The following is a 13,534-nucleotide window of genomic DNA, read 5'->3' as shown; positions in this document are numbered from 1 at the left end:
TTTTTGTTGCATAAACACCTTCTACACAAAGCCCAGAGGTAAATTTCTACAGCATTTCTAGTGCGTTTGACTTGATCGTTCCATCAGGTCAGTTGTGGAACTTCCCACGGACAGTGTGATATCAGCATCCGAAATGTTTCCTAGTCAGCAGCATTTGGGATCTAGGACTTTGGGATTGGGAAGGCTGAACTCTGCACTGGGGCAAGCATGCCTGGTCCATCCCCGGTGTTCTGAATGGAAGCTGTCCACCACAGGAGAGTCCAGAAAGCCTCTCACTACATTGTTTGAAGCACACAAGTCCAGGCCTGTTAACCAATGGATAAAATAAGACAGGGAAAAGCAGAGAGTGACAGCTCTGGGAAAAGGTTCTAGAAGAAATGTCAGCGAACCAATCATCAGAAAGTGATTCCTGCCATGGGTTTCAGGACAACAAAGCAGGCCTGAGGTCTGGTAGCTCTGGGAGATCACAGTGAGCAAGTCAAAAGTTATTGTTTACACAAGACACCCAAATACCGCCCCTTCTAGAAGTTTCCATTTTGTTTGAATTTATTTATATGCAAGCAGAGAGAGATGAGACAAAGATAGACAGAGAGTGAGCGAGAGAGAGAATGGGTGCACTAAGGCCTCTAACCACCGTAAATGAGTAAATGATGCATCGGATACATGAGTTACTTTGTACATCTGGCTTTACAAGGGTACCAGGGGATCGAACCCAGGTTGTTAGGCTTTTCAGGCAATCATCTTAACCACTGAGCCATTTTCCCAGCCCACATTTTCATTTTCCATCTCATCCTCTTCCTCTTCCCCAATACACTCACAGGTTCATGCTCTCTGGTCCAGTCTACCTTTTTTTTTTTCTTTCTCTTTTTCCACATAAACAACCCCAGAGTATTGCCAACGAACCAAGAAGAAATTCATTAAAGTAATATCTCCCGTAAGAAATGTAACTTTTAGTCTGTGGCCTGGAGCCTCAGATCTCGACATCATCTCCTAGCTATTTCTTAAAGCAACACAAACAGTCAGCTGTTAGGCGAGTCTGTTTAATTTTTATGAAATAATACTGGACTGAATTGTTTTCTCATTTTTCTATAACAGGGGCAGCTCTCATCCCAAGTTATTAATTAATGTAACCCTCATTTAAAAAGACTCCAATGAGACAATCTATTACAATAAAAAGGCACTTGCGGATTTTCATAGAAACTCCAATGCAAATGTTACTAAAATGAAGTTGTTTCAATAACTGAAACCGCAATGGTGACTGAGCGCAGTCAGGGTACTCGGTTAGGCTTCACTGTGGCCTGTCTCCCAGGCTCTGCGTATCTGTAATAACCCACTGAAGAACATCAAAGGCAGACATCAGAGTCCCTTTATCAAGACTGAGATCCATGTGTCTCCTGCTGTCTAATACATTTCGCCATCCACATTGTTTAATTGAGCCCTTTACGACAAATGGTTTTAGGCTCTGATGCAAGACAGGAATGTGAAACATGCATCGGAGTATTTTTGATGGTGTTAATTTCCAATCTCCAGGATGAAATGTCACAGAGAATTCTTTAGGGCCACAAGGAACGCTGTTGCAGTATGTGGGTGCCGAGCAGTTGCAAAATAGATACCCACTTACATATCCTTAAACATGCCATGATCAGTAAAGGAATAGGAAAGCAACAAGGTGCTTTTAAACTGAAGGACTGTTCTAACTTGTAGAGGGACACGTTTATTTGGGTACTAAGAGCTCTCAAAAGTACTCTAAGTTAATTTCAAATTAACCAACGCCACGTTTCATTGTGTTTCGTTTTAACTGGATGGCATGGATTCAAACAATTCCTACCTGGAAATATGGATGGTCTCTTTCTGGGGCGCCTCAGGTGAAAGGGTTCCAAGTTCTTAAGGTTTCTTTGAAGTCGTCCTCGAATATCATTTCCTATGGGGAGCTCGGGAGGCAGGCTGCTCCGTCTCAGTGATTTATAATCATTTTGAGATGCACTCAGTTTGTTCTTTGTTCTGGAAAACAAATTGCTGTCATCAACTGCCATTGTAGGAGATTCATTGGGAACCCCGAAGAAAAATGTCCCAAACAGAACCCAGCGGTGGCCAGGGCTCCCTCCTCCTCCACCAGGCTGCCCAGACTGGAGGCTCTCAGGCACTACCCTGCACTTGTTTGGGAAGCTGAGCAAGCTGATGGGCGTGGACTTGAACAGGTGTAGAATTACTAAGTAGCTCCTCCTTGCCAAAGTTAATAGCACAGAGGGAGAGAGAGTCCCCCACCGCCACCCGCCAAAAAAAAAAAAAAAAAAAAGAAAAGAAAAGAAAAAAAAATCACTGGTGCTGGAGACCAGGAAATCTGAGCAGATGTGACACCACACAGGACATGCTCTCCTGGACGGCAATAAAGTGCTATCAAGAGTGCCCGTGTGAAATCTGTTTTGCTGATGCCACTCCAGAGTGAATGCCAATGCCAGTGCCAATGCAAATTGTGAGTCTAATATTTCTATTTCCCTAATGATTACAAATTCTAAACAGTTTGGGGGAGGTACTTTTACACTGCTTCCTATCTTTGTGTTTCAAACTACACACACGCACACACACACACACACACACACAAAATCCTGCTCTATTCCTGTTTGGCTGGCCGCCAATTAGAAGCTGGTTGGAAGAGGGAGATGAGAGATGGCTGGCGGAGACCAAGAAGGAACCGGTTGTGGGTGTGCGCCGTCAGGCAGCAGTGCCAGGAATCCCTGGAACCGGGAACCCCGACTGTCACCACCCACCCTTCCATCCTGTACTCCACCTGGCAGCTGACTTCTCCAGAAGTTCACCGGGCCTAGCAGGGGAGTCAGGTCGAGAAAACAGACTTCACTCCCAGTGGCAATGACGGCCTCCACTCAACAGATCACAAATAAATGTGTTCTCTGTGGGCTGACGCCCAGTTTCCCACTGAAATGCTTGCTTGGTTTGGTGGTCTGAGGACAAGCAGCTTCCTGCTTACACCGGTCCTGTTTTTTCTTTATTTCTCTTCCAGAATTTCTGTCCTTTGCTCCATTTTCCCTTGCTCCATTTATGTGGCAACGTCCTGCATTCCTTCTTAGGGGCAGAAATCCTAAGTCTTTAATTTTACCCTCTCCAGCCATGCCCCAAGGGCTGTGTCCATCTGTAGTGTGTGTTCAGACATGTGTGTATATGCATGCTTGCACATAGACAATACCACGTACACACACACACACACACACACACACACACACACACACACACCTCACATGTGTTGAGAAGGTGAGGAGCTCCCCACTGCTGGGGGTCAGTAACCACAAACATTATAAAGGGTACTTCAGAAATTACTGTTTGCCTTTTTTTTTTCCTGGATGCAAAGGTGGTTGTATTACTGGTTAAAATTTGGGCACTGGATTTCTTTACCTAGCCAAGGACACACTTTTTCACTACGAGCAGTTCTGTTTGTTACCCTCCAATCTCCTTACGCCCTTTCATCAACAGGTCTTCAAACTATGGAAGCGAAAAGCACATTTTTCCAAGTTTAATCTGGCAACCATATATATGTTAGATTACTAAATTATGTGGCTTTTAAAAAGTATTTTATTAGCCGGGCGTGATGGCACACGCCTTTAATCCCAGCACTCGGGAGGCAGAGGTAGGAGGATTGATGTGAGTTCGAGGCCACCCTGAGACTCCATTGTAAATTCCAGGTCAGCCTGGGCTAGAGTGAGACCCTACCTTGAAAAACGAAACAACAACAAAAAAAGAGAGAGAGCACACATAAAAAGTATTTTAGGGCTGGAGAGATGGCTTAGCGGTTAAGCGCTTGCCTGTGAAGCCTAAGGACCCCGGTTTGAGGCTCGGTTCCCCAGGTCCCACGTTAGCCAGATGCACAAGGGGGCGCACGCGTCTGGAGTTCGTTTGCAGAGGCTGGAGGCCCTGGCGCGCCCACTCTCTCTCTCTCCCTCTATCTGTCTTTCTCTCTGTCTCTGTCACTCTCAAATAAATAAATAAAAAATTTTAAAAAAAAAGTATTTTATTTATTTGTATGCAGAGACAGAGAGAAAGAGAGAGAATAGGTGTTCCAGGGCCTCTGGCCACTGCAAACGAACTCCAGAAGCATGCACCACCTTGTGCATCTGGTCTTATATGGGTAATGGGGAACTGAACCAGGTTTTGAGGCTTTGCAGGCAAGCACCTTAACCACTGAGCAATCTCTCCAGCCCTTTGTGGCCTTTCTTTAACCATTCTGTGAATCATCTGAATTGTGTCCCTCCCAGGATTTAGAACTACTCTTGTTAAAGTAAAATGAACAAGGTGAATCAAAATGTGAGTGGCCTGTATAAAACCACACTTAACAACCTAGGAAACAGCTGGAATCTCACTTACCTTAATAAAGATACCTTTGTTTTTTTTTCCCCCAAGTAAAAAAGCATATTACATCTTTGCTGGGCACAGTGCATTCCTATACCAATTCACAGAAGGCTGAGGTAGGAAGATTACAAGTTTATAGCTGCACCAGACACAGGGAGCTCCAGGCTAGTTTGGCCTATTAGCCCTATCTCAAACCTCACCTTTACCAAGGTAAAGGAGTCTTAGAGGTGTGATTTACCAGGAGACAATACATATTCCCATAACCCAAGCATCAAGAGCAGTGTTCAACTTTTAAACTCGTAGCATGGTGGAGTCTGAAGACAGGGGGGGGGGGGAGTGTGTGTGAACAGCGAGCAGTGTGCTAGCGAGCTCAGCGCTGGGGACTGCTGCTTTCCCAACCCACAGCATTCAGGAAGATGCATCCCAAGTCTAAGCAAAGGTGCTACCATTCCATGGAGCGCAGCAGGAATGCACGTACGTGTGAACATAGAATTGTGCCTCTGTCTTTAAGAGGCTGGGTGGAAGTTCAGAGGTTAAGTGCACAGGCACTTAGCATGTAAATATTTTTATTTATTTATTTGTTTATTTGACAGAGAAAGGTGACACACACACACACACACACACACACTCAAACAGAATGGGCATGCCAGGGCCCCCAGCTACCACAAACCAACTCCAGATGCGTGTGCTCCCTTGTGCATCTGGCTAACGTGGGTCCTGGGGAATCAAACCTGGATCCTGTGGCTTTACAGGCAAATGCCTTAACCACTAGGCAATCCCTCCAGCCCTTGGCATTTATACTGGCAGTCACATAGTGACTACTTAATACCAGCTATGCCCTTGCTAAGTGTTTGGCACACAGGATCTCACTGATGCCTCCTAGTTCCTTTTATCCATAGGCACTCTGAGACAGAGTCAAATGTCGAGAGCTGGACGAGAGGAGGAGGCTGAAACTCATTTTCAAATGCATACTGTAAATTGCGCCAACACATTACAAGGAAGACTTGACACCTAAAAGGAACTGAAAGCCTTTCTGTAGTTTTCTGTGACAAGCTTTGGGTTGATTCCCACTGCAGTAACCACAGGGCTGTGGTGGGACCTGGTGCAGCCCAACTAGACCTGACCTGTATGACAGGCTTTCAGAGGCTCTGGAGCAAAGGGAAGATAAAAGCAGAAATAAGGCCCGGCGTGGTGGCGCACACCTTTAATCCCAACACTTGGGAGGCAGAGGCAGAAGGATCGCCCAGAGTTCGAGTCCACCGTGAGACTACACAGTGAATTCCGGGTCAGCTTAAGCTAGCATGAGACCCTACCCCATCAACAAAAAAACAAAACAAAACAAAAAAGTAGAAATAGAGCTCAGGTGGTAACACGTGTTCGTCAGAAGTAAGTCCCAGTCTCCATGTTGAAACTTCACATATTAAAGTGTATTTGGATAAAAGTATTGTCTTTTGCTGAGATTTAAATTATAAGAGCATTAACAGGGCTGGAGAGACTAAGGCTGGAGGACTAGGCCTGCGAAGCCTAAGGACCTAGGTTCAATTCCCCAGAACCCATGTAAGCCACATGCACATATAGTAGTGCATGCATCTGGAGTTTGCTTGCAGTGGCTGGAGGCCCTGGTGTGCTCACTCTCACCTACTCTCATAAATAAATAAAAATAAAATATTTTTTTAAAATAAGAAATATTTTTAAAAAGAGGATTAACAAAATCCTTGTCTTATCTCTGAGGTCCCCAAAGTGACCTGAACCTATAAAAATTAAGTAATGTAAGAGAGGAAAAAAGGGTTTCCTGATTGCCCAATTCAACTCCTTTCCTGCCCACCAATTTCCCCCTCATAGGAAATATAAGCTGAAAAGAATCTCAGAAAATATATTTTCTTGAAAGGGAACGTGAGGAAAACTTGAACTTGCTATTATTACATTTTTAGGGTGATGTCAGCCAAGAACATTTTTTTTATTTATTCAAAAACATAATAAAATCTATAGAAATGGATGCAAATAAAGGAAACCATCCTTTCAAAATATTTAAGTTGGCTGCAATGTAACAATAGACCAAAGGAAATTTAGGGTTTGGTTTAAACGATAATATTCTTGATTGTAATCCTCTTTATGTCAATAGTTCAAAATTTTCATTTCAGTGGGCTCTGGGCTAAAAGGGAATCTTAAAACTTATAATTAAGTAACTATAAATACGTATTTAGATACTTTTATTATAATAATCATTACACTTTAAAGGTGCCCATTTTCCTATGAATCCATTAAGTTCATCTTCTTTGGACTATCCTAATCCCTGTCCTTCAAGGAGTTATATATTTTATATGAAATGATGCTACTACCATCCCTACACAAGCTGTATTCTTCCTGGCTGTAAGATATAATCTTTCCTTAGGAATGTTCCAATAGCTTATAGAAAGACAATTACTCAGTTTATAGAATGAATTCCTGATGAATCTGACAGGTTTTAAGTAATATTTCTGAATTATTTTCTTCTTGTGAGAAAGCCGCAATTGCACTGAAAATGATACTTTGCAACACTAACCTTGAGCCTCATCAACTTGGCTTTGAATTCATCTGCCCCCACTGTAATTCACTTCTGCAAATATTTCTTCCCTTTGACTCTTACTCAATTTTTAAAGGAAGATAGCCCATCTAGCAGAATAATGAAAATCACCAAGTCTAGAAACTCCGCTGATTTCTCTCTTCTGAAAGGTCACCAAGCACTCCTGGTGCCAGCCCCACTTTGCCTGGGTTGGGTGACAGTGCCTGTGGTATCATCTCATAGGTCTCTGAGCAACGGACACTTAGGATCCGAGGTGGGATGTTAACACTCGCTGCTCCTGGGCTTCAGCCATGTCGTCAGCTGCATCTTCCTGTGTTAGTTCTCTTCCTCTCCTACTCTTCACAGGCTCCACAAAAGCCCGTTTTCCAACAGAAACAACAGCTATGTGTTACCCCCTCTCTTCGGCAAGCCTTTCATGGAGGACCTACTATGTGTCTGGAGCCATGCAAAAGTCCAAGGTCTCTACTACCAAGAATGCGTAGTAGGCAGGAAGGAAATGGATTTTATAAAGAGTTATTGCAATACAGAGGAGCTAGTCTATGCAGAGGTGACACCAGAACTCTACTTGACCAACTATTGCTGATTCTCAAGGGACGCGTTCTGAAGGCAGAGCGAGGACTCTGCCGGGGCAGTAAGACATGACGCAGTAGAGCGTGTCTGAGAACATAGGCAAGCTGCCCTCTGTAGCTCTGAGTTCCACACACAGAATCAACCCTACACAACATGACAAAATGACTATTCCATAGCATTCACATTGTCTTTGGCAGTGCACTAGTTATCTGGACATGTCTCAAACTCTGTGGGAGATACGTGTAGATTGCATGTAAATACCACGCTAAGGCTGGAAAGATGGCTTAGTGGTTAAGACCGTTGCCTGCGGAGCCTAAGGACCCAGGCTCAATTTCCCAGGACCCACGTAAGCCAGACACACAAGGTCACACATGTGTACAAGGAGACGCATGCAGCTGGAGTTCAACTGCAGTGACTAGAAGCTCTAGCGTGCCAATTCTCTCTCGCTCTCATAACATAAATAATAATATTTTAAGAATGTAAATACTACACTAATTTCTACAAGCAAGTTGAGCATCAGTGGAGTTCCCTGAGAGATGACTATGGAGAGCTGTCCCACACCTACAATGGGGATTTATCATCACACAAAATGCACCCACTGGGGAAACAGGGTTGAGCCACTTCAGAAAATAGGGGTCTGAAAATATATATATATATACATTTTAAACAGTAGCATCAATTAGACATGTAGATAGTAAGTACATTTTTAAAAGTCTGTATTTAAAAGCTGGCTTCAAAGCTGGGCGTGGTGGCGCACGCCTTTAACCCCAGCACTCGGGAGGCAGAGGTAGGAGGATTGCCATGAGTTCGAGGCCACCCTGAGAATACAGAGTGAATTCCAGGTCAGCCTGGGCTACAGTGAGACCCTACGTCGAAAAGCCAAAAAAAAAAAAAAAAAAAAAAAGATAAAAGCTGGCTTTAACTGCTAAAAACAAGTTGGTAACTCCTAACATGTTAAACAGACATTTTTTTTTTTTAAAGTCTGCCTCCAGCCAGTAACCTTTCTCCTGAACCATCTTTATTTATCTCAAAAGCTGTGTGGAAAGGGGATAAGCCGAAGTGCACGCTTGCACTCATTTATAATGTCAGGCAAACAGTATCTTTTTTAAAACCTTCAGAACCAGCTCTCATTGGCTGGCAACCCAACCTCATTTGCATTTATATTCTTCCGTGTTCAATTCTGCAAGTCTCAGCAAAATGCCAGTAACTGCCTTGTCCTTTCTCAAACTAAAGAAAGATCCTAAGGGCATGTTTTCTTTTGTGGGTTAGGGGGGGGAGGTTGTGTGGATTTCTTTGGTGAGAGAATACAAGTAAACCTGTCCTGTTTCACCCCGATACACCTACATGGTCCAGGCCATGAAAAGGTTGATGTTTATGTTTTATTCGTCTGTTAAACAGATTGAACTGGAAAAAAAAAAATGCACTCATAAAATAACTGAAGATTCCGAAATGTTTTTGCCCTCAGAAAAAGATGGTTCCAAAACCTGGGTTGGCAGTTAGGTACTGTGAGTATGGGAGAAGTGGCCCCATAATGGCAGTCCTGGCCTAGGAGGTCAATGCTCACCTGTGCACAGGTGGCAGCTGAATCCAGGCCCTGTTCCCAAGTGTCGCCTCGGTGTGCTAATGCTCTGCGTTCCAAGGCATCCTAGACACTTCCCGGGGGAAGGTCAGCATGTTCGGACCTGGCACTTCTGCCCTGCAGCTGCTGGAATTTCTCTGGATTTTTGACCTTAGTAAATTGCTACCACAATTTGCCAGGTGACATAAGCCAGAAATCTTGGAATTACTCTAATCAGATCGGACTACATTTTCCCCTTCGACGTCTTTTGGCTTCTGTTCTCCTTGCTGTCACTGCCTGGTTGCAGGACTCGTCTCTTTCCTGACCTTGCAGCCCCCAACAGGTCAGGCCGCTGAGGGTTGATTCTCTCCACATCCCACCATTAACGAGGCCTTTTGATTCTCTATGCCTTAGCCAGCCTTCTTCTTTGAAAATGCTGCTAAAAAATTAGATGCACCTTTGAGTCCAGAGAATTGTTAGACTGATATAAACACCATGTATATCTTATGCAACGTAATTAACTGTAGCTTTTATGACAGCTTTTATTTCCCTCCTGCAAATGTCTGTGGGTTGACGCAAGCTTCCTAAGCAACAGACTCTGAAAGATAACACCAGTTTTTATATCACCCCCACTTCATTCCATAAATATATATATATACATATATATATACACACACACATATATATGCACACACATGTAATTTTTACTTATTTATTTACGAGAGACAGAGAGAGAGAGAGAGAGAGACAGAGAGAGAGAGAATGGGTGTCCCTGGGCCTCCAGCCATTGCAAACTAACTCCAGACTCTTGTACCACCTTGTGCATCTGGCTTATATGGTTACTGGGGAATTGAACCAGAGTGCCCAGACTTCACAAGTAAGTGCCTTAACTGCTAAGCCATCTCACCAGCTCTTGATATAAACATATTTTATTTATTCATTTATTTACTTACTTGAGAGATAGGCCTCCAGCTACTGCAAATGAACTCCAGACACAGACGCATGCGCCATCTTGTGCATATGGCTGTATGTGGGTACTGGGGAACTGAACCTACATCCTTTGGCTTTAAGGACATGTGCCTTAACCGCTAAGCCAGCTCTCAGCCCATCATTTTCAATATATTTTAATCATTTTCTGCAGGAATGTTTCTTGGACCCAAAAATCTAAATCATCCATTCTGGATCTGGAGAAGCACACACAACCATCATTCACAGGACTAAGCCATTACACATGCAGGCACCTTCATTTTCTGAAAGAAAGGAAGCCATTTTGTTTATTTCATCCATGCCTTGTCTTTGGTATCTCTGGATGAAAGATATTGTAGGTCCGTTACATAGATAATAAATAACAGAAGTTGTAAGATTACATGAGATACACAAATACGAGGTAGCAGTGTTTTGGTAAATTAAATTGTACCGTCATAATGCCAAACTTGTAAGTTTCATCTGATTAGAAGTTGGCATTTCTGATAATGACATTTAACACAGCAGGAGCAAAAAGGAACTTTCTCAAAAAATAACAAAACAACAACAACAACAACAAAAGACAGACCGGTGAGATGCCTCTGTGGTTGAGGCGCTTGCCTTCAACGTCTACTAATCATGGTTCAATTCCCCAGGACCCACCTAAAGCCAGATGCACAAAGTGGCGCATGCATCTGGAGTTTGTTTGCAGCAGCCGAAGGCCCTGGTGCACCCATTCTCTCTGTCTTGTCTCTCTCTCTCTCTCAAAATAAATAATAAGAAAAGACAAAAAAAAAAAAAAAACAAAAACAAAAAACCTATAGGCGGCATCATTCAGAATGAGAAAGGACTGACTACTTCCCCTCTAAGAAAGAATTCACAAATGAATGCATGAGAGGAGGCTGCAATGGAAAAAGAAGACACGTGGATAAGGGGAAGGGTGGGCAAGAAGAGCATCTTCCTAAGCTCCCTAGACAGACTTTGAAATCTCCTAGCCCAAAGAACTTCAAGTTCAGGATAAACACTGGTTCTCGTAGCTGGCTCAAGTACAGGCTTGGGACATCCTAGGGATGGGAGAAACAAGCAAGTGTGTGCATTCTTCCCCCAGTTCCTGGTGTCGCTGATGTTCGTCAGATGATTCTATTTGAACCTGGGTCTTGGTGCAGCAAGAATCTCTGTAGCAGTTACATCACATATTTTTTAAAATTTATTTTTATTTACTTATTAGAGACAGAGAAGGTGGGGGGAGAGAGGGAGAAAATGGGAACACCAGGGCCTCTAGCCACTGGAAACAAACTCCAGACGCGTGCACCCCCTTGTGCACCTGGCTTACGTGGGTCCTGAGGGAATCAAACCTGGGTCCTCAGGCTTCGCAGGCAAGTGCCTTAACCGCTAAGCCATCTCTCCAGCCCTGCTACACATAATTAATGACAAGTGCTGGTCTTCCTATGGGGGCTTGGAGGTGGTGGCAGGGTTTCACTCTAACCCAGGCTGACCTGGAACTCACTCTGTAGCCCAGGCTAGCCTTGAACTCCTACTGATCCTCCTATCTCAGTTCCCTCAGCGCTGGGACTAGAGGTGTGAGCCATGTCGGGCTGCTCTGGTCCTTTTACACGACAAACCAGCTCTAGTCTGGACGTTTTCAGGCATCATAGTGGGAAAATTATAACTGCTGTGTGGAGGGGAAGACTTGTGAGGGGGAGGGTCCAAGGATCAGCATCAGACATGCAATTACAGACATGTCTATTCCTTTCAGAGCACAATCTAGAAAATCGAATTCTCCCCCTTTATTCTCTGTAGTCCTTCTCTACTAATCATGGTTTAATCCTGAGTTAAGAATGACAGATATGCTCAGAGTTTTTATTTTTTAACTTATTTGCAAGCAAAGAGAGATTAGAAGGGAGACAGACAGCAAGAATGGGTACACCAGGGACTCTAGCCACTGCAAATAGATTCCGGATGCATGTGCCACTTGGGCATCTGGCCTGATGTGGGTGCTGGGGAATCAAACTGGTTGTCAGGCTTTGCAGGCAAAGTGCCTTAACCACTGAGCCATCTCTCCAGCCCATATTCACAGTTTCTAAATTCCCCCAAATCCATATTTCAGATGTTTTGGCTGTTTTAATTTTTTTTAAATCTCCAATTTAAAAGAAATACCTGTGCTGTTGTATTCAGAATATTTGGAAAGCACAAGAAAGAGTCAAGTGCTCGCTTCGGCAGCACATATACTAAAATTGGAACGATACAGAGAAGATTAGCATGGCCCCTGCGCAAGGATGACACGCAAATTCGTGAAGCGTTCCATATTTTTTTATGAAATTTGCAGAAAAATGGATGGACCTGGAAAGTATTATACTAAGTGAGGTAACCCAGGCCCAAAAAGCCAAGGGCCACATGTTCTCTCTCATATGTGGATCCTAGCTACAGATGATTGGGCTTCTGCGTGAGAATAAAAATACTTAGTAGCAGAGGCCAGTGAGTTAAAAAGGAGACATAAAGGGAAGAGAAAGGAAGGGAGGAGGATACTTAATAGGTTGATATTGTATATATGTAATTACAATGATTGTAATGGGGAGGTAATATGATGGAGAATGGAATTTCAAATGGGAAAGTGTGGGGGTGGGGAGGGAGGGAATTACCATGGGATATATTTTATAATCATGGAAAATGTTAATAAAAATCTTTAATTAAAAAAAAAGTTAAAAAAATGGTACAAACCGCAAAATTACAAGGCAAGATTTAATGTGCTAATGTGAAACTAGAATTAAATTCCCTGCATCTACAGTAATAAATCTTGTTAAGTGTGAAAAAAGAGGTAAAAAAAAATTATAATTCTTATATCATATGATAACTTAAAACATCCCATACTTAAATATTATGTATATAGTTAACACCATAACACTGTTTATTTGATTTTAAGGATAATCATAAATATAGATATGTATTGCAAAATGTTATATTTAGATAATATTCCCCTAACAAATATATTGGTATTTCCAGTTTCAGTGTAAATTAAACTGAATATTTCTACATTAAAAAAAAAAAGAGTCAAAGGAAAAAGCATCCTGTAACCTCATCAACCAAGATGAGCGCTTTTAACTTTGTGCCGTCTTTGTTTTCACTTTGTCCTGTCCTCTAACAACCCCCTCGCCCCCAGATCCCATCTCAGAGCCTGTCCTCAGCCCAGTGTGTGAATGAATTCCCACGAAGCACCTCAGATGGCTAGGAGGAGCCCGAGGAGCCATTCCGGAGCCCCCCAAGTGAGATAGGCTAACGAGGCTGTCGCGCTGTAAGAAGCAGGTGGGAAAATGACGGGAAGAGTGCTTATTTGGCATCAGGCCCTGGCCTTCATCCTGAGTGCACAGGGGAGGAAACAAGGAATGAATAAAAATTAAGTCCGGGGCTGGAGAAATTGATTCGTGGCTAATATTCTTGCTGTACAAACACCACGAGGAACTGAGTCTGGATCCTCAGCACCCAAGTAAAACACAGGGCATTGTGGGAACATGCCTGTGATGCCA

The 13,534-nt window shown here is 43.2% G+C and overlaps 1 protein-coding gene and 1 non-coding gene across 2 annotated transcripts in view; one reads left to right on the top strand and one right to left on the bottom strand.

Annotated features, from left to right (window-relative positions):
- The window catches only part of Fry (FRY microtubule binding protein), a 472,955-nt gene that overhangs the window by 367,767 nt on the left and 91,654 nt on the right, over positions 1-13,534 (bottom strand). Inside the window, exon 2 of the mRNA XM_045154946.1 lies at positions 1,829-2,001. The gene's annotated coding sequence lies outside the window, so the exon portion shown is untranslated. The remainder of the gene's footprint in view (positions 1-1,828; positions 2,002-13,534) is intronic.
- On the top strand, positions 12,218-12,324 carry LOC123462410. The gene has a single exon (XR_006638232.1). It is a non-coding gene; the product is annotated as a U6 spliceosomal RNA (small nuclear RNA).

This window comes from Jaculus jaculus, chromosome 7, assembly GCF_020740685.1.
Source record: "Jaculus jaculus isolate mJacJac1 chromosome 7, mJacJac1.mat.Y.cur, whole genome shotgun sequence".
NCBI lineage: Eukaryota > Metazoa > Chordata > Mammalia > Rodentia > Dipodidae > Jaculus > Jaculus jaculus.
This window is presented reverse-complemented; position numbering and strand designations above follow the sequence as displayed.